Below are 21,588 nucleotides of genomic sequence, written 5' to 3'. Positions count from 1 at the left end.
ATTCATGTTTTGTGTTATTTCACTAATTATGTGTGGTTAGGGAAATCACTATAATAGACTAAATTCTTATTTTACTGTTTGGTAGCTGAAGTGGCTATTTTACCACCAGAAAGCTGAAGTGGGCCCGGTACTTTAACATCTGACGGCTAAAGTGGCTGTTTTAACCTCTGATGGCAATTGCTTTAGATCTGATTATATAAGATCTTGATAATGTTTGAAGTCGCGGGAAATATTTTAAATCCGGGCCCCTTAGATATTCCGGGCCCGGGTCCAAAAGTACCACCTAGACCCCCTTGTCAACACCCCTGGAGCCCGGCAACGAATTAGCGAGGGTGAATCACGCAGAGGTAGTCTGGGGGGCTACTCTAAAAATTTTGAAAAAAAATACGCATTAAAATTACGCATTCTGAGAGTACTTTCAGCCTAAACCCATAGTAGAACTCTGTCAAATGATGTTGCAACAGTAGGTGACATGTTTGTTTCAATTATTTCGGAGACAATTGCCTCCTTTGTCCGCCCTGACGTAACCTATAAGCTACATCACATGAAATGAACTGTTGTTTCAGTGTGCAGTGCGCCCGAGTTCTAAATGATATTGATATGGATTCTTTATCACATTAATAGGTCATTTAAATTCAGTCACGTGTTTATCAAAGAATTAAGGATTGTTTATTGTTAGTTGCCAGGAAGCGACAATGTTAACGGGATCATTAAAAATTGGCAGGATCAGGACAGGATTTTTTAAATTTCCAAAATTATCCGATCAGGACAGGACCATATCTTGTAGCTTACTTGTCGGATCAGGATCTTGGAAAAGGTACGGTACTGTAAATCCGAACATCTCTGAAAAAGAGCAGCGGAGCTGCCAAATTATCGAGAATTAAGTACCGTATATTTGCATTTCTAAATCTAGCTGAGTGTAATTGGTATTTTGTCCTGTCCTCATCTGTTTCCGCTCATGCAGACGTCCCTGCTTTTCATGAGATATTTCCTGTTGTACTCTCACACTGCTCCGTCGGCTGCATAGCCGAGTGGTGAGAACACTGGAACGGCAATCGAGAGGGCGCCCGTTCGACACCGCTCAAGAACATGCAACTGTGTCTGTGGCAGGACACCTAAAAGCATGCCTGAAGGTGGACACGAAGATTGGCTTCCTTGCCTTCCCGTCCACTTAATCTAAATCTTCAACCACCGGGTGTAAGCCTGGATACGACAAACAAAACTGCTCCGTAACATGCAGGGCTGTGAAGTCGGAAGTATTTTGGCATGTCTGGCAGGGAATGGGATGGAATGGAATGGAAGACAGATTTTGGGATGGAAGATGGAAGATGGAAAATGTCAAGGATGAAAAGGAATGGAAGATCTTAATGATGGGATGGAAGACAATCTTCCATCATTCTATCCCAGTTCCATCATTAACTTTCTAACGCTTTATCAAGACATGTGATTCAACGTTCAAAGTTGGCTATTATTTTCAGCTTAAATCTGGGACTCCCTCTTACTTGTGTTCAAATGTCGTGTACAAGTTCACTTGTTCGCATGACGCGAATTGTACATACATCGGTATGTCTACGCGGCATTTGGCCACGAGAGTGAGGGAGCACTTAGATTCAACTAATTTGAACAAGCAAAGTGCCATTAAAGATCACATATTCGATTGTCAAACATGTTCTAATAACAAACCATCCTTGGAGTCGTTTAGAATTATGCGTAAATGTTCCACCGAATTCGACACTAAAATCTACGAGGCTTTGCTAATAAAATCATACAATCCTCGCCTCAATACACAGTTGTTTGCCTCAGGTGCTTCTTATTTACTCAACGTCTTTTCTTGATACGTCACATGATGCGTCTTTGCCTCACGTAATTTAAACGCCATGTGATGTGCCTTTCTCCTATGTTCTGCCGTTTCATTTTGCATTTCGTTTTTCAATTCAGTGTTTAGATCAGTTATTCATTTTCATTGTAGATATGATAAGCAGTTATTTTTTGTTACTTGATAAGGGCTAACATGTGTATGGCCGAAAACGTTTGTAGCTTATAGTTTTGTTCAATTTTAATCGATTATGTTAAATGCCGTGTGGTTGCTTGGTTGTATATGTCTGTGGTATCAGAAGGAAACAAAACAAAAATGTCTCAAAAGTAAACGTTTGCAAGTATTTGCAACCTGAACAAAAGTAATGTTGCTTCTCAAATATTTTTGTTACTTTTTTATCTTTTCTATCGTAGACTACTACTTATACAGTTCCTTTTACTTTGCTACTTGTTGTTTCTTTCTGTATTTATAGAATCAATCTACGCTTCTAGTTCTAACACCAAACGGTACGTAATCCTTTGCAAAATACTGCTGTTAAAAATTTTTAGCTTAAATTTAGCCTATGGTTTTTAGGTTTATTTGTGGCTTATTCAACGCGGAGATCACAAAATGTGAAAATGGAAGATGGAAGAGATTTCTGAGATGGAATGGAAGATGGAATGGAAGATTTCTAAAATAGAATGGAGATGGAATGGAAGAAAATCTCAGGATGAAAGATAAAAAAAAAAATTTTTCCATTCCATTCCATCCCATACCCTGATGTCTGGATTCGGAGTCGTTGAAAAAAGGCAAATTCAGGCTTCGGCTGGACACAGAACAATAAACAATAAAATTTTTGTTTGCAATGGTTTTTTAAAATATTATTTCTTGTTTTCCATATTGAGTTCTACAAGTTTACAGAAAAATAGTAGTGGTTGTGCTTGTTGGTTATTATAAAAGTTGCACTTTCAATTTCGAGGACAACTTCCAAAAATACCTTTCGCATACCTCCAAAGATAAAGATTGAAGCTCAGCGAATTCAAAACAGTGACGACAGCCTTCCACTTAAACAACCGGAAGCGAAGCGTGAGTTCAAGATTAACACCGATGGAAAAATTAAACTGAAATTGAATAATCAAAGTGTTCCGGACGCATATTTACAAAAGGTTCCCTATTTTGTGCCTATCTCGAAAACTGACCAATCAGAAGCCGTATCGCTTTCTTACGTCATTGCGTCATTTACGTTTTCTTTCTTTGGTCTTCTGCTAGTTGTCTTAATGTCTGGTACAGGAGCAGGCTGGTAGGTTAAAGTTCGCAAGTTAGTCAGTTAATTGAAATGAATGAAAGCGCGCATAAAATAATTATCAATGGAAAATGAGTTAGTGTAATTTTCTCGGCACTCGATGTAGCAGTTATAGCAAGTTAGTCAGTTAACTGTAGCCTAGGTAGCCTACCGGTGCAAGTGAAATTGAGCCTGACAAATTGGCAATGTTAATTTTTTTTTTTTGGTAGCCTAACCCAGGCGCGGATCTAGGAGTTTTTTTCGGGGGGGGCCAGAAAATTTGAAAATCAATTAAACAGAAAGAAAAAGATAAAACAGATATTAACAATGATACTACGACAGTAGCGTAGCCAGGAATTTTGAAAGGGGGGGTTTTTACGGCCGGCGGGCGAAGCCCGTCGGCGTCTTCGCCAAATGCGACACCCAGCGGCGGGGGTCTGGGGGGCAGCCCCCAGAAAATTTTGAAAAATTGCTTTGAATTTGGTGCATTCTGGGAGCATTTTCAACAAAAATGTGGGTATAAATATTCCTGTAAAATGGTGATAAGATCATGTTTTCTTCGGATTTTTCGGTAATAAACCTAAGTCTCTATGTTTTCTTGTTGCTAATTCCTGGCTGAGATATTTAAATGTTTGGTATTGGCAAAACTCGCTCTTTTAATGCAGTTTCGTTTAAAATTAGGAAAACTTTATTTTAGAGAAACAGAGACTGAAAGCATTATTCTCAATATCGTGATGTCACACGCGTGCCAAAGGGGGAGGGGGTTGTAACCCCCCCCCCCTCCCCTTGGCTACGCCACTATACTACGACATATACGATATGCCATAAAATAAAATATACATTAAAAGAAACAGCCATTTCATCAATTGTGAATGTTTGAAAAATACATTTTGCTTGAATAAAAATTGCTAAGCATGCAAAGTAAACTTGAAATCTGGTTTAAAACCCTGTATGCAGTGTCCATGACCAATTGGATGTTTGTATGTTTGCAAGCATAGACGGCAATTGATTGAAATTATAATGAAGGCTAAAAACTATAAAACAGCCATTCAAGGTTTCAGATTGTTTCAACTGACGTCATTTGGTTCAGCATTGGTTTCAGCTGAGTCAGCTCCAACAAATGTTGCTATTAAAATGCATTTACAGTTGTATAACGGAATAAAGGAGTCTGATCGATGGATGATTTTAACCATAATAATAACAAAAAATTACCCCCCCCCCCCCCCTCCCAGATAAGTTAAGTCTGCCGTGGGACTAATATCAGTTGTGTAGACGCATATCAAACGATTTGATGCGGATACATAGAATTTCAACAATAATTCCTCGCAACATTTCGGGGGGGGCCCGGGCCCCCTGGGCCCCCCCCATAAATCCGCGCCTGGCCTAACCTATAGGCAATTGCTGGCATCATGGCTTCTCAGGTAGCCTATACCACCTGTGCAATTGGTGAAGCGGTTAGAACGTTGCAAACTTGAGAAAGCCTGTGCAATTAATATCTTTCTCCAAGCTGGCTAATAAAACCACAGATAGTCTAGGCTGGTTGCCAGGGTCAGCAAAGTTGCCAAAGTTTAAAAATGAACAGCTGTTTCGAATATTGAAATTAAGAGAGCGAGGAGGTTCTGCTATTAACATTTTCTCTTTCTACGCATAAATTCGTTGTCCTTGAAAGATTTCTGATTTCATCAGAATTGTAAAGCATGCAGTGCATGTATGGAGAATACGCCACTAAATTAAGCAATGTTTTATTAAAATTGCACACATTTTGCCCCCTAAAGTGGTTCTGTACGGTTATAGCTGTAAGCCTAGGCTATAATAGGAAGTAAATCAATGTTGGCTAACTAAAAGGCTAGCTTGTTAGTAGTCCAGAAAGTTATTTATAAACAAAAGTATATACAATTATACATACATATGTTAAATTTTAGTAGCAATCCAAGGTTATAATTGGATCTTTCATTTAGGTTTTATTGTGATTAATTCAGTGCTTTAATAATCTATATTTGTGAAATGGGGTTTGTGTGTTGTGTAACAAGCTGTAAAAGTGGGTACAAGTCTTGCAAGACTGCAGTGAAAGTACCAATGTTTTAATTTCCGAAAGATGAAGAAATGAAAAAAAGATGCTGCCTGTTTCATAAATTTAATTGCAAATGTGTGGAAAATCATGTCTGTTACAACACCTACAAAAGGTAAGAATAAGATCAAAAGAATGGCTTTAGTTTGATTGTTAAATTTAATTAATTAGATTGAAATTGTGTAGAGGGACAACAGTACTTATTACGGCCCAGCAAATAAGTTTTGCTCATTTATTCACCGTCTTCTGACTTTAATTCGAGGCAAAAAAGGTTCGTTTTGGCAAGGATAGTAGGTTTAAATTGTATGTTGTGTACCAATGGGTGTACACTACTCAGAAATTGCTAATGTGCACTGTATTTTTTCAGCTTTTCGAAAAAGAGATGAGATGTGTTCTCCAATTGAAGCTGATGGAATCAAACAACAACCGAGTTTGACCTTCTTGGGAAAAGCTAGAGATCTATTTATACTTTGGAAAAAAAGAAACCTTTCTGGGCTCACTTCACAGACATTTACTGTATGCATTCAGACCATGGGTGCGGTTCCAGAGTTCGCGCAACATTGATAACCAACCTTCATTTCACCTATGTTATTTGTTATACCTCACAGCCAATGGAGTTGCTACTCTCATATACACCTTAACAGTTTTTTCAAGCGTGCTTGGTATTGTACTGTAATGTTTATTGTATGCTAGAGAACTTGTTGAACCGAATATTGAGTTGAAAGATGGTCGATTTGAGATACCTGTACCGTTGAAGGAAGATATTGATTTACCTAACAATTTTGTGCTGGCGTCAGATAGACCGAGTGCACACAGCACGAGAAATGAAGTAATGCAAAAATAAATAAAAAGTAAAACAAGAAAATGATTTACAAAGAGACAGCTAGTAGGCTACACCTTAAAAAATTTAAGGATATAACAACAGCTAAAAAGCTCGAGTTGCTTCTTGCGTGATGTTGGATAGCTGTAGCCTGTACTTCGTCTGTTGTTCAATTTTTAGTAACATTTATTACGTCATAAATCTAGAGGAGTTTCTCAAAGCTCAAAATGATAAAGCCGTACTTACGTTCCACCATGAATGATGATCGGCTATCAGCTCCATCGATTCTTTCTATAGAAAGAGATTACGTTCAAAAACTTGATTTTGAAGATATTATCGCTGATTTTGCTTCGGCGAAAGCTCGAAAAATTCAATTTTGAGGCGGCTATTGATCTATTATTTGCCTAATACAGTACATTTGTTGTCCATTTTTTGTCTTTTATTTTGTCGTTGAGTCTTCCACATTTTTCTTTTATTTCATTAGAAAAACAAAGATATCCTTACTTAACGTCAACGGTTTGATTTCTAATATGCTTTGTATTTTGCATTTGGGTTGCAAACGCAGAAAGTTATGAGTCAAAATTTGTAAATTATAAAGTCAAAATTTCAAGATTTCAACTTCAGTGAAATGTTTGCAACATATATAGGAATGAGATCATTTGAGATGTAGGGGTGAAATGCTTTCTTTTTGTCCGATAGTCCAAATCTAAAATTGCAGATAAAATGTATTGTAAGAATTGGATAATCATCACGGTTCATTACTGCACATTGTATATTCAGTGATTATTTGATATACTGTATACAAAAATATTACGAGATATAGCCTTCCACAGTACTAGCCTAGCCATTAGCCTGCCAGACAGCAGAGCAGACACGAACAGCGAGCAAACTAAAATTGCCAGATGTTTTTAAAATTTATAGCCCAACTGCTACTGAAAAGTAGCCCAGTCGTCGAAAATGATGAAACAAGTCCAGAATATAGTCAAAGCTTTTTTTGTGAATATAAAACAAAACAAGAAAAAACGCCACTGCTAACATTTTTCCGCGACTTTGAAATAAAACTAGCCTAACTCCAGGGGAAAACCGCAGAACTGGCAATCCTGGAGAAAACCTACGAACTCGACGCAATCACGCAAAGAAACTTTGCAAATGAGTTGACGTAAGAAAGCGATACGGCTTCTGATTGGTCAGTTTTCGAGATAGGCACAAAATAGGGAACCTTTTGTAAATATGCGTTCCGGACAATATCTGTACAAATCAAACGTCTCATAAAACCGTTCAGGTCTACTGAATCTTGGCGTCTGACGTAATGGACTAGGCTATTGCTAGAAATAAGCAAAGATTGCATCACCTTTGTAACACCTGTTGAAACATTACATCATCGTTAAATCTTGAATTACGAGATATGGTGTAAGCCAAAGCCAACAGGTGCTGGAATAGTTTCATAATGCTTATCATTATTACGTCACACAAGATGTTTACGTGCGTTTGAAATATTGCAATCTATTCTCGTCATTTTGAAATTGTTGCTTGAAGAGTTGGTCGAATATTTACCTGTTTGCTTAGTGCTTGCCAGCTGGACGAAATTTCCGTCTTTATCTCAGTAATTTGTATTGTAGTGACAAGTTTTAGTGGCGTACGGTGTTGCGTCTCAATTTCGACAGCCAGTGGCTATTTTTACAGAAATACAATTCTCGAATAGACGTTTTTAGAAGAGTGTTTCTTTCGGTCATTACATACAGACGAACGGATCCGGGAATCTTATGTTACAATTTTCCCACGAAGAGATTATGGTTTACCGCTGTGACCACAAAGTATATCAGAGAAAAAAAGAGTAGGCCTAATACGGTATGATTTTTTTTTATTTAATTGTTTGCTTGCTTTTTATTACTTTTTTTTCTAAATTCGTGTTGTCACACTTAGCCGGTTTCCAGTAATTTTTGCCTTGTTGAGTCTTTTATGAGATCACATTTCATTTTTTTAAGATGCCTTTAAAGACTCTCAAACAAAATTTTATATTTTAAACGTTTGGGTTTTGCCAACTTTTCCTCTTGTTGGTGTCAAATTCGTATGTTTACTTTGCCGTTCTGTACAAGTTTATGCCAACAGCAAAAATAAAATTGAATTGGTAATAATAATATTGTAGCCTACAATTATACCCCATAAACATTGGTTCGTAAAAACACGAGAAATATACGTGTATTACACAAGTTTCCTCAGAACTTCGCGTGTTTTTCACGACCAATGTTCATGGGGTAGTGAATAATAATTAATTAATCATTTTATTTTTCGTCAGTTTTTGCATTTTGAAAAAAGATTGCAAACAAATGTTTTATTGTTTATCGTTTTGTATCAAGCCGGAGTCGGCCTTTTTTAACGACGACGCGAACTGACACGCCCAAATCCTTCCGACTCCAAACCCTCTGAAAATAACTACCAATAAGCCTATTGATAAGTTTAACCGAAACAGTATTACCAGATAAAAAATTATGTCCCAATTTTTAGAGATTACTTTTCAAAAATATTCTTACAGTCAATTTTCTGTGAGATGCTACAAGCACTTCATGCTATAAGTGTTACTAAAATAAATTTTTGATTGGGGAATTTGCAAAATAGCTGTAAGGAATTGTATTGTGCGGGATCTGGCAACACTGAGCCTAACAGTACGTTGATACCTTCGGACTTCAAAAAGTTTTTACTTAGTTTATCTTCAGCTCAGCTTCAGTTCATGTTTTGATTATGAACAACGTAAAAATAGACAGTAGCCTAATGTATAGTAGGTTAGTTCAGTTATAGGTTTGATTTAATTTGTGATTAGCGTAGGCCTAACAGGCCTGATGCAGTAGTTTTTAACTTTTTGTAGTCACCAATTACGAAGCTCCCATAAGCTACGTTTAAGAATGACTTTCACGACGATTCGCATCTTCTAACCAAAGAAAAAACGTATTTCCCTACTAATGTATCAAATGTTACACAAGACTTAATGTTCACGAACACTAAGCTATTAGGCCTATATTGCTTGGGCAAATCGTGAAAATAGTAAAATCCGATGTAGGCTACGTGGCTGGTAGGCTAGTCTTCACTGGCCTAGCCTACTTACCGACCGTACCTATTAATTCAAGTATCTTTGGCGAAATGCAACTGTGATGGTGATATTTAAAATAGAGTAGCCTACTGGAACAAAACCCAACAAAAAGAAAAGGTGGCAAAACCACAATATTTTAAGACATGCCAGTTGAGACTGAGAGAATAATTAGGGCTCTGTATTAATGAAATCCTTGGGATCCAAATCAAGATACTTCGTAGAAAAACGCTCTACAGTATATCCAAAAAATACGCTTGGTTTCTTCAAGTTCCCGGACCCCTTGGAAGGGTTACGGGCTCCTAAAATTATCCCAGGTCCATAAGTAGCCTACCCACTGACAAGTTGACGCTAATGGTCTAAGACAGGGGTCACCAAATGGCGGCCCGCCACGCTGTATCGCTGCGGCCCGCGGAAGGTATCAGCGTACAAGTATAACCAAAAATACTTTTCTTGACGCGTTAAAGAGCACGAAGGCAAAAAATACCTTCCGGGAAGCATATTTTCGCATTGCATACGATTCCACCGACCGATCAATCAGATTGTAGTTCTAGGTGGGGGTTGCTTAAAGTTATTCCAATGCGATGTACAGCCACACTGTCCCAGTGGTTGATTAAAACGTCTGTTTTCGAATTTCAAAATTGTCTGTGAGCATAGGGTTGCTTATTTTAAGTTTGCAAATGTCATGTAAACACTATTGCGAGTTTCACCGTTATTGTGTTTCACGAGCAGTGTTCTCTTTATGCAAGTTTTTGTGGGCAACATAGGTCGGTGTGCCAACTCAATTTATAATAAATTGGCAAAATATTATATATAAATTTAGAGACTTTTTCTGATTGTATTATGAAAAAAATTAACTTAGTACTGCAAAACGTTTTTTTAAAGAAATATGGAACGCTTCACGATTTTGCGCGTCATCTTTGCGCAGGAGCCATGCTAATCTTCTCCGTATCGTTCCAATTATAGTAGGCCTATATGTAATGCCGAAGCAAGTAGGCTACTGCAAAATGTTGTTAATCAACAAATTCTTGCCACGCTGATAAGCATCGCAAGTGACAGTTGTCTATAATAAAAGAAAGACGGTTTTATAGACTCTCACAAAAAGGATGAAAAACCAACTCATTGCTTTTTTAGAGGGAAGACTGTTAGTGTTCATGAATTACGATTTTTCGGCGATTTCCACAACCGTTTGTTTCATGGTACCTGGTTTCTTTTTCCCTGTTATTGGAGCCTATTTTTCGCTGATATGTTTGCAGGTCACTATTGTTGCCTGTATTGCGATGTGGCCTGTATTGCGATGTGGCCTGTATTGCGATGTGGCCTGTATTGCGATGTGTCAAACATTTCCTTGTTTACTGGAACTGTTAATTGCAAGATATCTTTTGCGAAGCAAAGTAACAACACCACTCTTGCTTGGCGATGAATATTCTGATGAAACCGCTCGCCTCGCTATAAGTGCACAAAACAAGTGCCCTCGTTTATTAGGCATTGTTAAAAAAGTCAAAAGTGTTGTAAAAGGAGCTTGGCCTGGCAGTAGCGTTGTTGGTAGGCTATTCTAACATAAATATGAACAACATGTGACGCTGGATACGAAATGCGTTCTTTTCTAGCATAAGAGTCAACCTACCTAACATTTTATTAGTGCGGCCCGCCACAGCTCTCCTTAGTGCCAAAGTGGCCCGCATGCAAAAAAGGTTGGTGACCCCTGGTCTAAGACATTAGTTTTTTTAATTTAAAGCATTAGCAATTGTGGCTGAAGGTATAGGACGTCTTTTTATGCTTTGGTAGGTTGTAGAATTTTTTTTCTACAAACTTGAGTTGGTAGCCTACATACAGCATAGCCTATTTTATTAAGTTTTACCGCAATACAAGTCATCCCAACTAGCAGTGGCGGCTGGTGGCCTCCTGAATTGGGGGGGCTGCAAGGCAGCATATCCAAGAATTGTTGGAGGGCGATATCAGGCGAACCTTGCGGGCGTGTCGCCGAAGGCGACACCCACGGCGGGGGGTCTGGGGGGCCTCCCCCAGAAAATTTTTTACAATTACATTTAATTTGGTGCATTTTGAGAGCATTTTCAAAAGAAATTTGGGAGTGGAATAACAGTCAAAAATGCTGCTGTAGAGCTTGAAAAATACTAATATTTCAAATTTTTATATTCAAAATCAGTGCTAAATACAAATCAAACTATGTTCTATGCACTTCGTCGTTTTCTCAATAGTTCGCTCAGTTTGTTGTCTGCAAATATTTATTGTCGATCGCCGGCATCGGACACGATTGTCCACATACGATCCACACAAAAAAATACACAGAAACAAAAGACAAACAGAAGTACATTCACAGGAATGACGCTGAAGTAAGCAATAAATTTATTAATCAATCGTCCATTTCAGATCATGCGATCCATATCACACAAATTAAACATGCGAAACAAAAATCAATATTCAAAATGAAATATCATACTTAATCTGTTCAAACACCCAACTATAAAAAGAAATTTAAACTTTATCAATCGATGAATGTTGATATCACTGCTGTGCCATAGCAGCCATCAAGGCTAGGTAACGGCATAGCCTACATAGTGGTATTATAATGAAGGAGGTAGTTTGAGTTACGATAGCAGTCATACCTTATCAGGGAATCAACAATAGAGTTTGACGATGATTCACATTACCCAACAAAAAAAAGGCCCTTTTCCGTTGTAATGCATCAAATGTTATATGACATACAATGTTACACAAGACTTGATGTTCACGTAGCCTACGCTATAATGTTTGGGCAAATGGTGAATAATTCTAAATGCATTATTGAATGCAACACGCAAGCGATTAATTCACGTTGGTGATAATTTTCCCATGGTGACATGCATACATTGGGGTACAATATGAACGGAAGAGAACATTTTTAACTTCGCTGGAGCTCTTGTAAACTTTTAATTTATTGGTAAAACAGTATAATGATCGTACTTGTCGGTTTATATCCTTGTCATCACACATTGCCGTGTCAAGAAATACACCCAAGTATCTGACGCTATCTACAGATTTGATTTGACTTCCGTTGAGCCGTGAAATTGGATTTAAATTTAACTTTAAGTGATTAGTTAGAAAATACATAGCAAACGACTTTTTGCAGTTAAAAACGATCTCATTACAAAGTACATAATCTTCGCACACACACAGTATATTGCAGTATACATGTAGTATAACCGTAGCTACATCTTTTTTGGAGCACCCTGCATGTATGCACCCACTGCTCCAGAACTAAAAATGCTTGGAAGTTAACATTTTTTATTCTTTCCTACAAAAATTATCTTTTGCCAGCTGAAGCCAGCTAGCAACCCTGCATGTATCACAATACAGAAGGACAAAGACAAAATCTCAATTCTATCACAAGTATAAATGCCCACTGGATGGCAAGTATAATTCAGTTCAATTCAAATTATTTTTCTTTGACAGAATGCAAAAGAAATGATATTGTAAAAAAGAAATACAGTAACAAAACCAACAAAAGGAAAAGGTGGCAAAACCTTAATGGTTTAAGACGTGCATGAAAGGATCTAATATTGCGGTATATGCATCGATAAATATAGTTAAGCACGGCCACCAAACCTGACACTTTAAAACAAGTAGATGAATTAGTTAAGAATCAGTCGCCTCCTCATTCCAGAAACAATTGGAGCGCCAATTCTTAAAGCAATGAGAACACGACTGAACCTAACATTACAAAAACAAACAAATACACACACACATATTGTAATTATAACCATTGATCTCGCTCAAGCCATAGGTGCCACATTTACTCTTTGCTACACATTACTGAGCATCACATATAAAGGACAGCGGACCTTTATTTATAGATGAATTCCATTCGGCGACTTTTTGCCATGGCAAAATGGTCAATTACCCTCTCGTTGAAATCTTTGGTTTCAGTTATTAAGCGATTTTCTATTGACACCATGGCTAATGCAGAAAGTCTTTCAGTACACATGGTGCTGCGGGAAAAGGTTTTAATCCTTTTCAGTGATGAAAAGCAACGTTCTGGTTCTGCTGTTGACATTGGAGTGGTAAGTAGAATTTTAGCTAGCTTTATTACTTCAGAAAAAGTTGATTGCATTCCTTCCAGGTTTAGCAACGAAAGCAGCTGCACAAGTCCACTCACTGAATGCATGTCATTTCTAGAATAGAGAACAGACAGCTCCGGTTTGAGCTTGTCTTTGATTAACATAGGGTATGCTTCACAACATTTTTCTAAAGCTTTTTCTGGAAACTGTCTTGCATATTGTGAAGCATTTTTCAAATTAAATAAAGTGCTTGCTTCAAGATGATTGGTGAACTTGAACCTTTCTTGACACTGCATTAAGACAACATCACATACTTCTTTAGCATCAATGATTTGGGATTCAGGCATTCTCCGTGTGGGTGAAGGTGACTCATTGTCTGCAGCAATGCCTTCCCTTATTCTTTGTATTGCTGACAGAAAATTATCCAGAGAGCACTGCACTTTGAATGACTCAAGCTCCACAGACTGCAGCTGAGCAAACAGTATGTCAACATGAGGCATGATTTTCGAAAAGAAATCTAACCAAAACACAAATTTTGGATCTATGAGCATTCGTTTTATACCAGCAGCAGCAAAGCCAGTCACCGAAGAGTTGCTTTGTTCCAAAGTTGAGCAGCATTCTATAAGTGCGTCTTTTACCTCCGATACAGCATTCACCGTCCTGCTTTTAAAATTCCATCGTGTTGCTGATGGGCGAGGAATACGCCTTTGAGCAACTTGGTCCAAAGCAGCCATTCTTTGAGGAGATTTGGAGAAAAAACTTGGGATTCCCGAAAGACTGTTAAAAAAGACTCTGACACTGGTATTCTGCGAAGTGGCTTTTTGTATAACCAAGTTTAGCTGGTGTGCATAACAATGGACAAAGTGTGCATTGCTATATACTTGCTTGATTCTTGATTGCACACCATTTCTTGCACCACTCATAGCAGCAGCACCATCATAAGTTTGTGCTACAAGTTTGGATGTATTGCTCCCAAGCAAAACTTTAAGTTCCTGAAATAGGATTGAAGACAGAGCTTCTGCTGTCTGGTTAGCAGGATTAAAAAAAACCCAAAATCTTTCAACAGGCTTCCCATGACTTTCATACCGTAGTACAATCACCATCTGTGTCTTCTCTGAGATGTCAGTAGTTTCATCACACATGATTGCTACAAATTCAGACTGTGATATTTCTTCTTTAATTTTGCTTTTGCAAAGCTCAAGAATCGTTTCCAAAAGCTCATTTTGAATAGTTTTGGATGTACCTTTGAATACCTTTGCAGAATTAAAATGATTTTGGAAGCGTGAGTCAAGATTGGAAGCAAAATCAATTAACCCCATGAACACACCAGGATTTTTTGAGCCTTGACTTTCATCATGTCCCCTTAATGGCAATTCAAATCTGCCACAAAATTTTATACAATCTATAATCTTTGACAATACTGTTCTGTTCTTCGTTACTTCTTCATTATGTTTAGTAATGGAGAGTTGATATCCAGAATCTATAAGTGTAGCAATATTAACTCTGCCAAGCACTGAAAGACTCAAAGTATTGTTCATGTGGAAAGTTGATCTACTATGCTTCTCTGTCTTTCTACTGAGATGTTTCAGGTCTTTCACACCTACTTTGGTCCAGGAATGTTCTTGATCTCCACCAAACAGTAAACAGGGAAAGCAAAAGAAAGCATTTTCACTGTTGCAGCCACACAGCCAGTCATGATCATCATACACATTTCTGTTAAACTTCCTTGCATAAGGGTGACCTCTACTGGTGGATGATTGGGAAATGTCAAGGTTTGGAGTGGGTCTTCCTTGTGCTTTGATGCTAAGTTTTTCTTGCAGAGACAACTGGGAAAACCTAATTTTTTTCAATGACATTACAGAATTATCCATTGTATATAAATTGCAAAATGTTCCAATTAAAGTGTAAATTATTATAGCATAAACCTGTTAAGACAAATGAAATCATTGTCAATTTTTTTAAATGAAGGTAGATTCAGAGTCAAAATAAGAGTATCCATATATATATATATGATATTTTTTTTTTATTTATTTGCATCAGACTCAAGATGAAAGTAGAAACAAAGCAGATACTCAACTCCGAAGAGCTGAGTCGTAATGTACCAAATACAAAGATTGAGTGTAACAGTCTGTTCGCATTAGTTCATATATCCATTGGTTGGAAGACAAGTTACAGCGGGTTACAAACTGATATAATTTTTTACAAATGAAAGCTTGAAAAATGGTGATATTGTTATCAACGAATGCAGAGGTGATGCTGCATCGTCTCTGCAGATTAAACAACATTCTGTAACAATTATTGTATCCAACACGTAAGCGATTACTACTGGATAGAAGATAGTTACACCATAGTTGACAGGCATATAAAGGCATACAATAGGAACGAAACAACACATTTTTAACAGCAATCAAACGTTTGGAAAACCTTGCTTTTAACATGTTTTCAGAACAATACAATGACCGTAATTGTCGTTTCATGTCTTTATCATCAGGTAGAAGCGTTAATTATTACTCCAATATATTTCAAGGGTCTCAAAGCAGATACGATTTTTATTTAAATACCGTATTATATATGATCGGATTATAGCCAAATTTCAACATCTAGGCTTTATATAAAACACCAACAGTTTTGTTGCAATTAAATATAATGTCATGAGAAACTACATACATTTGACAAACATTGATGAGTTTCTGGAGTCCCTTGACACTTGATGCAAAACAACACAAGCCTTCAGCATACATTAAATGATTGAAGACAGGAGTTGCCAATGCAGCAGCCAACAGAAAGACCGTTTAATTCAGAAGATAAATCATTCATGTAGATGCACTTCTGCAGCATACCGGTACTAGACCTAGAGGGCAGACACTAGTGAAGCACCTAACTTAACTATCTATCACTCCTGACGGATCACTGAGTGGAAACAATTATCGTTCCTTGACCTAGAAAATATTATACCAACCCTCAGCAGCATGGAGTCACATGCAAAGATCAAAACTGGGCAAAGATCGGTGCTCTTCCACAAGACGCCCTGTTGGTCAACCAGACAAAATGATGACGTCACACATTGGAATGGACTATTATGAAGGAGGAAGTGCGGGGTGGAAATGGAACGAAATACACCAGAAGGAAATTGTCTCCCATTCATTCATTTCTTGTTCAATTTCAACAAATTTGCTATTGTTGGAAAGCACAAGCATAGATCTAACCAACTAAGTTATAACCAAGTCCCAAAATACTACTAGCTCCATCTGGTGGCCACCTAAACTTGACCACATGCAAACCATCACCAAAACTTCATTTTAAATGATAAACAATCTAAATTAAATCCAATTAAAAGAACATGTTACTGTTTATTGAAGTGCTAACTTTCATTTTTGTATCTTATTCAATATGCGCGCAATCGTTGTTCGAAGACAGCCCCCCAACGAAGCTTTTGCCCAATGCATTTCAATGGCGAATCGATCGTCTTCCAGTTCACGCCCTGCATGTTCACGATAATTAATTGTCTCCCATTTAATAATTTTTTGCTCAATTTCAACAGATTTGCTATCGTTAAAAAGCACAAGCATAGATCTAACCAACTAAATTAATACCAAGTCCCAAAATACTACTAGCTCCATCTGGTGGCCACCTAAACTTGACCAAATTCAAACCATTATCAAAAGTTTATTTGGAAGGATAGGAACATTAAACGACAGCCATTTAAAAGAACATGTTACTGTTTATTGAAGTGATAACTTTCATTTTTGTATCTTATTCAATATGCGCGCAATCGTTGTTCGAAGACAGCCCCCCAACGAAGCTTTTGCCCAATGCATTTCAATAGCGAATCGATCCTCTTCCAGTTCACGCCCTGCATGTTCACGATAATTAATTGTCTCCCATTTATTCATTTTTTGCTCAATTTCAACAGATTTGCTATCGTTAAAAAGCACAAGCATAGATCTAACCAACTAAATTAATACCAAGTCCCAAAATACTACTAGCTCCATCTGGTGGCCACCTAAACTTGACCAAATTCAAACCATCACCAAAACTTCATTTTAAATGATAAACAATCTAAATCAAATCCAATTAAAAGAACATGTTACTGTTTATTAAAGTGGTAACTTTCATTGTTATATCTTATTTAATATGCGCGCAATCGTTGTTCGAAGACAGCCCCCCAACGAAGCTTTTGCCCAATGCATTTCAATGGCGAATCGATCGTCTTCCAGTTCACGCCCTGCATGTTCACGATAATTAATTGTCTCCCATTTATTCATTTCTTGCTCAATTTCAACAGATTTGCTATCGTTGAAAAGCACAAGCATAGATCTAACCAACTAAATTAATACCAAGTCCCAAAATACTACTAGCTCCATCTGGTGGCCACCTAAACTTGACCAAATTCAAACCATCACCAAAACTTCATTTTAAATGATAAACAATCTAAATTAAATCCAATTAAAAGAACATGTTACTGTTGATTGAAGTGCTAACTTTCATTGTTATATCTTATTTAATATGCGCGCAATCGTTGTTCGAAGACAGCCCCCCAACGAAGATTTTGCCCAATGCATTTCAATCGCGAATCGATCCTCTTCCAGTTCACGCCCTGCGTGTTCACGATAATTAATTGTCTCCCACTTATTCATTTCTTGCTCAATTTCAACAGATTTGCTATCGTTGAAAAGCACAAGAATAGATCTAACCAACTAAATTAATACTAAGTCCCAAAATACTACTAGCTCCATCTGGTGGCCACCTAAACTTGACCAAATTCAAACCATTATCAAAAGTTTATTTGCAATGATAAAAACATTACACGACAAACAATTAAAAGAACATGTTACTGTTTATTGAAGTGCTAACTTTCATTTTTATACCTTATTTAATATATGAGCAATCGTTGTTCGAAGACAGCCCCCCAACGAAGCTTTTGCCCAATGCATTTCAATGGCGAATCGATCCTCTTCCAGTTCACGCCCTGCGTGATCAATGGTGAATCGATCGTCTTCCAGTTCACGCCCTGCATGTTCACGATAATTAATTGTCTCCCATTTATTCATTTCTAGCTCAATTTCAACAGATTTGCTATCGTTGAAAAGCACAAGCAGGGATCTAACCAACTAAGTTATAACCAAGTCCCAAAATACTACTAGCTCCATCTGGTGGCCACCTAAACTTGACCAAATTCAAACCATTATCAAAAGTTTATTTGGAAGGATAGGAACATTAAACGACAGCCATTTAAAAGAACATGTTACTGTTTATTGAAGTGCTAACTTTCATTTTTGTATCTTATTCAATATGCGCGCAATCGTTGTTCGAAGACAGCCCCCCAACGAAGCTTTTGCCCAATGCATTTCAATAGCGAATCGATCCTCTTCCAGTTCACGCCCTGCATGTTCACGATAATTAATTGTCTCCCATTTATTCATTTTTTGCTCAATTTCAACAGATTTGCTATCGTTAAAAAGCACAATCATAGATCTAACCAACTAAATTAATACCAAGTCCCAAAATACTACTAGCTCCATCTGGTGGCCACCTAAACTTGACCAAATTCAAACCATCACCAAAACTTCATTTTAAATGATAAACAATCTAAATCAAATCCAATTAAAAGAACATGTTACTGTTTATTAAAGTGGTAACTTTCATTGTTATATCTTATTTAATATGCGCGCAATCGTTGTTCGAAGACAGCCCCCCAACGAAGCTTTTGCCCAATGCATTTCAATGGCGAATCGATCGTCTTCCAGTTCACGCCCTGCATGTTCACGATAATTAATTGTCTCCCATTTATTCATTTCTTGCTCAATTTCAACAGATTTGCTATCGTTGAAAAGCACAAGCATAGATCTAACCAACTAAATTAATACCAAGTCCCAAAATACTACTAGCTCCATCTGGTGGCCACCTAAACTTGACCAAATTCAAACCATCACCAAAACTTCATTTTAAATGATAAACAATCTAAATTAAATCCAATTAAAAGAACATGTTACTGTTGATTGAAGTGCTAACTTTCATTGTTATATCTTATTTAATATGCGCGCAATCGTTGTTCGAAGACAGCCCCCCAACGAAGATTTTGCCCAATGCATTTCAATCGCGAATCGATCCTCTTCCAGTTCACGCCCTGCGTGTTCACGATAATTAATTGTCTCCCACTTATTCATTTCTTGCTCAATTTCAACAGATTTGCTATCGTTGAAAAGCACAAGAATAGATCTAACCAACTAAATTAATACTAAGTCCCAAAATACTACTAGCTCCATCTGGTGGCCACCTAAACTTGACCAAATTCAAACCATTATCAAAAGTTTATTTGCAATGATAAAAACATTAAACGACAAACAATTAAAAGAACATGTTACTGTTTATTGAAGTGCTAACTTTCATTTTTATACCTTATTTAATATATGAGCAATCGTTGTTCGAAGACAGCCCCCCAACGAAGCTTTTGCCCAATGCATTTCAATGGCGAATCGATCCTCTTCCAGTTCACGCCCTGCGTGATCAATGGTGAATCGATCGTCTTCCAGTTCACGCCCTGCATGTTCACGATAATTAATTGTCTCCCATTTATTCATTTCTAGCTCAATTTCAACAGATTTGCTATCGTTGAAAAGCACAAGCAGGGATCTAACCAACTAAGTTATAACCAAGTCCCAAAATACTACTAGCTCCATCTGGTGGCCACCTAAACTTGACCAAATTCAAACCATTATCAAAAGTTTATTTGGAAGGATAGGAACATTAAACGACAGCCATTTAAAAGAACATGTTACTGTTTATTGAAGTGCTAACTTTCATTTTTGTATCTTATTCAATATGCGCGCAATCGTTGTTCGAAGACAGCCCCCCAACGAAGCTTTTGCCCAATGCATTTCAATAGCGAATCGATCCTCTTCCAGTTCACGCCCTGCATGTTCACGATAATTAATTGTCTCCCATTTATTCATTTTTTGCTCAATTTCAACAGATTTGCTATCGTTAAAAAGCACAATCATAGATCTAACCAACTAAATTAATACCAAGTCCCAAAATACTACTAGCTCCATCTGGTGGCCACCTAAACTTGACCAAATTCAAACCATCACCAAAACTTCATTTTAAATGATAAACAATCTAAATCAAATCCAATTAAAAGAACATGTTACTGTTTATTAAAGTGGTAACTTTCATTGTTATATCTTATTTAATATGCGCGCAATCGTTGTTCGAAGACAGCCCCCCAACGAAGCTTTTGCCCAATGCATTTCAATGGCGAATCGATCGTCTTCCAGTTCACGCCCTGCATGTTCACGATAATTAATTGTCTCCCATTTATTCATTTCTTGCTCAATTTCAACAGATTTGCTATCGTTGAAAAGCACAAGCATAGATCTAACCAACTAAATTAATACCAAGTCCCAAAATACTACTAGCTCCATCTGGTGGCCACCTAAACTTGACCAAATTCAAACCATCACCAAAACTTCATTTTAAATGATAAACAATCTAAATTAAATCCAATTAAAAGAACATGTTACTGTTGATTGAAGTGGTAACTTTCATTGTTATATCTTATTTAATATGCGCGCAATCGTTGTTCGAAGACAGCCCCCCAACGAAGATTTTGCCCAATGCATTTCAATCGCGAATCGATCCTCTTCCAGTTCACGCCCTGCGTGTTCACGATAATTAATTGTCTCCCACTTATTCATTTCTTGCTCAATTTCAACAGATTTGCTATCGTTAAAAAGCACAAGAATAGATCTAACCAACTAAATTAATACTAAGTCCCAAAATACTACTAGCTCCATCTGGTGGCCACCTAAACTTGACCAAATTCAAACCATTATCAAAAGTTTATTTGCAATGATAAAAACATTAAACGACAAACAATTAAAAGAACATGTTACTGTTTATTGAAGTGCTAACTTTCATTTTTATACCTTATTTAATATATGAGCAATCGTTGTTCGAAGACAGCCCCCCAACGAAGCTTTTGCCCAATGCATTTCAATGGCGAATCGATCCTCTTCCAGTTCACGCCCTGCGTGATCAATGGTGAATCGATCGTCTTCCAGTTCACGCCCTGCATGTTCACGATAATTAATTGTCTCCCATTTATTCATTTCTAGCTCAATTTCAACAGATTTACTATCGTTGAAAAGCACAAGCAGGGATCTAACCAACTAAGTTATAACCAAGTCCCAAAATACTACTAGCTCCATCTGGTGGCCACCTAAACTTGACCAAAATCAAACCATTATCAAAAGTTTATTTGCAATGATAAAAACATTAAACGACAACCAATTAAAAGAACATGTTACTGTTTATTGAAGTGCTAACTTTCATTTTTATACCTTAATTAATATATGAGCAATCGTTGTTCGAAGACAGTCCCCCAACGAAGCTTTTGCCCAATGCATTTCAATGGCGAATCGTTCGTCTTCCAGTTCACGCCCTGCGTGATCAATAGCGAATCGATCGTCTTCCAGTTCAAG

General features: G+C 37.4%; 1 pseudogene; it reads right to left on the bottom strand.

Moving 5' to 3' along the window:
- Positions 1-9,930: 9,930 nt before the first annotated feature.
- Positions 9,931-10,045, bottom strand: LOC145783738 (U6 spliceosomal RNA; annotated as a pseudogene).
- Positions 10,046-21,588: the final 11,543 nt, after the last annotated feature.

The sequence above is a fragment of the Aplidium turbinatum genome, chromosome 14, assembly GCF_918807975.1.
Source record: "Aplidium turbinatum chromosome 14, kaAplTurb1.1, whole genome shotgun sequence".
Lineage (NCBI taxonomy): Eukaryota > Metazoa > Chordata > Ascidiacea > Aplousobranchia > Polyclinidae > Aplidium > Aplidium turbinatum.
The sequence above is the reverse complement of the archived record's forward strand: the minus strand, read 5'-3'. Positions and strand labels throughout refer to the sequence as shown.